The following is a 3,555-nucleotide window of genomic DNA, read 5'->3' as shown; positions in this document are numbered from 1 at the left end:
CACACACACACACACACACACGCGCGCGCGCGCTAACACACAGTTTTTGACTCATTTTATAAAGGCCGCAGGCATTTAAGAGGTCATAGAGACAGATGAGGTGCCCTCAGGTGTTGCCATAGCAACACCTTTTCCCATGCTTTGGCTCAGAGGTGTTTGAGCCTCTGAGAAGTAAATACATACATTTTAATGGTTGTATGGCTACAGGAGCACCATTTAAGTCTTTATTTAGATGTCTTTACGTGCAATCAATCTGATAAGATTTTGGGTAATTATCAGCCATGATGGAAGGTGAAACAAACTAAGTTGCCGTTTTACTACATTTATATCATCCTGAAGAACTTCCAGTCTGAGTTTCAAATCTAAGTCTGAGTGAAACTAAATTCAGTGAAACAGATTCTTTGGTTATGTGCACAATCCTGATTTTGTGCTTTGAAATCTCCTCTCGTTGCCGAAACAGCGACACATAACTTTGAAGATCTGTGAGAGAAAACAAAGGCCCACCGCTCAGCTCACTCAAATCTGGTGACACAGTTCCTCTCAGCCTTAAAGCATCTATTACATTCATGTTTCTAGATCCTGTTCAGTCTTAAATTAAGGAGTCGTTATCACCAGAAGGAATTCTAGAGTCTGAAGGGCAGAAATCTCATGGGACTCATTCAACTGTCATTGTGAAGCAAGTAGTGATTGATACTGATATTAGAAGCACTTTAGGTGATGGACAAGCTCTAAGACATTAAAGCAATAAAACAATGGAATAATATAAGGAAGATAAACTCATTTGAAATTATTTTTGTACCAAAGATGTTCAGTTTACACACTAAAATAATAATATAGGATAGAAATACATACACAGTTTACAAAATAAAGGCCCAACATACATATGTCAATTACAATGTTCCACATTATAAGTGATTAATAAACTTTAGAGAGTGGTTCATCTGTGTAACTACATTTGTGATTAGAACTAAAAATAATGTGTTATTTTGGAAACAATATAAGCTGTTGGGGCACAAATTGTGTTCCAAATGTTCAAATTACAAGGATGGAAATACATAGTGTGACTTGAAAAATGAAAAAAAATGTTCTGCACGTGAATTGGCTTTGCCAATTTGATTCATTTAAATTTTTGTAAGGGAATGTGCACCAGTAAAAGACATTATTACATTAATGTTGTGGCCATGCCTGGTAGAGGGACACGGTGTCAACATGTAGTAAGGGCTGCTCTTAAGAGGGGAAAATGGAAAGCTTTCTTGGGCCCAGGTGTTCGAGGAGTCCATGGGGGCCAGCAATAATCATGTTCATTCCAAGCGACAACCTCCAGGGTTGATAAATGAAGCCAACATGGAAGTGCTACAAACTGCAGTTCTTTGAACGGCTGCTTGAGGTTGGCTCTAGGAGCCTGTCAATCCCTATAGACCCCAAAATTCCCAGCTTCACAGCAGAAGGCATGTTCACAGCTTGGTACATAAAACAGTTTTGATCTCTATAGCAAGTTTCCTTCACCTCCATGACAACTGTACGAAGGGTACAGGGCTGCATTAAGTGACAGGCTGTCTGCTGATAGTGTCCTCGGCTTCTCAGTCAGATCCACCCTTCGCTCCTCCATATCACCAGCCTCTTGCCCAAATATGGTCACGTCTGGCACCAAAAAAGCAAGATGGCGATGGCCAAAAAGCCAGACTTGAGGTTTCAAAACGGGAGTCCAAAAAACAATCAGTGATGTCAGGGGAGCCACATCCATTATTTTTACAGTCTATAGTTCATCCTAAGTACTGTATGAGAATTGGTAATCAGTTTACTTTGAACTAGGGCTGGGCAATATGAAGGTACTATATTGTTATCGAGATATGAGACTTTATGTCGTTGTATCGTAATGGCACAAATGGTGTTTTTTCCACTCGCTTTAAAGGCTGAATAACAGAAAAAGTGATGTAAATTTATCAATTTACCAGACTTTTTATTTGTTTTAATGCTTGCCTTGCTGTGCTGTGAAAGCGTAAACGCGATCACATCACACCAATCTCGGCATCGCTCCACTGGCTTCCAGTGCATTTTAGAATTGATTTTAAGATTTTATTGATTGTTTTTAAAGCCCTAAATGGGCTGGCACCCCCTTATTTAACTGAACTCCTGCACTTTCATGCTCCCTTCAGAGCCCTGAGATCAGCCACTCAGCTATTACTGGCTACTCCGAGGACTAGGCTGAAGACCAGAGGTGACAGAGCCTTTGGGGCGGCTGCCACTAGGCTCTGGAATAGCCTGCCCCTGAACATTAGGTCTACCCAGACCCTAGAGGTTTTTAAGTCCTTTCTTAAAACCCACTTCTTCTCTCAGGCTTTTAACTTGAGCTGGACACCCAAACATTTTATCTTATTTTTATCTTATTTTATAACCCTTGTATTTTATTTTATTGTATTGTATTGTATTTTATGTATCTTATGGTTGTTATTGTGGTGTACTATTGGGTGCCTCATTGTATTTGCTTGTTTATTTCTGTTGACCTGTTCAGCACTTTGGTCAACCTTGGTTGTTTTAAATGTGCTTTATAAATAAAGTTTGAGTTGAGTTGAGCTGAGTTGAGTTGAGTTGCCTTAACCCTCTTAGTTGTTATATCCACATTATTATTATTATTATTATTATTATTGACGAACAAAAATCATTGTGTTAATATTTTCTGGGGAAAAAAATCATTTCTACAACTTTTTTTGCATCAAAGAGGGTATTTGGTCCGACATATTATATATGTTTATGTTCGATTTTGGATCCCAGTACTAGCATTAATAAAGTGCTTTTGAGGAGATATAAAGATATCAAGGTATATATAGCGTATTGAGATATAGCCTAAAACTATCGTCATATTATTTTCATGGCATATAGCCCAGCCCTACTTTGAACCAAAATGAGAACAGAGAGAGCAGGTGCATGTGTTGATATGAGTGTAGTGGATTTGGGAGGGGCCCATTCACTGGATCTTTTCAATGGCCCAGCCATTAACACACCTGATGCAGGCAGTAGAAAGATGAGATCTGGAGCAAGTTTATAGTAAGAGCTTTTAAAAAAGGAGGTTTTAATAAAGATTTAGCTATGAGGGTAGGGTTCTGTGGGCATTTACTGGAGACACAAGAGCATTTTTTGGCCCTGGCTTGAGCCCTGTTACTTTATAATAGTGTAAAGTTCAGCTAAGACATAGGCTATTAACCAAGTCTAACTTTGACCTTTGAGCCAATGGCGTTCGTGATCTTCAGTCTGATCAGATCTGAAGGGGGCTGCATCAAGACTTGCATCTGCTGACCTAATGATCTCAGTTGCGTATTTTCTGACTAAAGTGTTTCTACAAAGGATAATTAAAAGATGAAAGCTACATGGCCACCCTCACTGCTGTGCTGTAATGTCACGCACTTCCCCATACTGACCACTAGGCGGCGGTGAGGCTTCATCATAGACATAGACGACATAGAGCGGCCATTCAAATCCACACTGTTGAATGGTAAATTGGCTCGCGCCCTCACACAGGCTTATGGTCAGTTGATGTTGTTATGGAAACTGGTGTCG

The sequence above is a fragment of the Epinephelus fuscoguttatus genome, linkage group LG6 (genome assembly GCF_011397635.1).
Source record: "Epinephelus fuscoguttatus linkage group LG6, E.fuscoguttatus.final_Chr_v1".
Lineage (NCBI taxonomy): Eukaryota > Metazoa > Chordata > Actinopteri > Perciformes > Serranidae > Epinephelus > Epinephelus fuscoguttatus.
The sequence above is the reverse complement of the archived record's forward strand: the minus strand, read 5'-3'. Positions refer to the sequence as shown.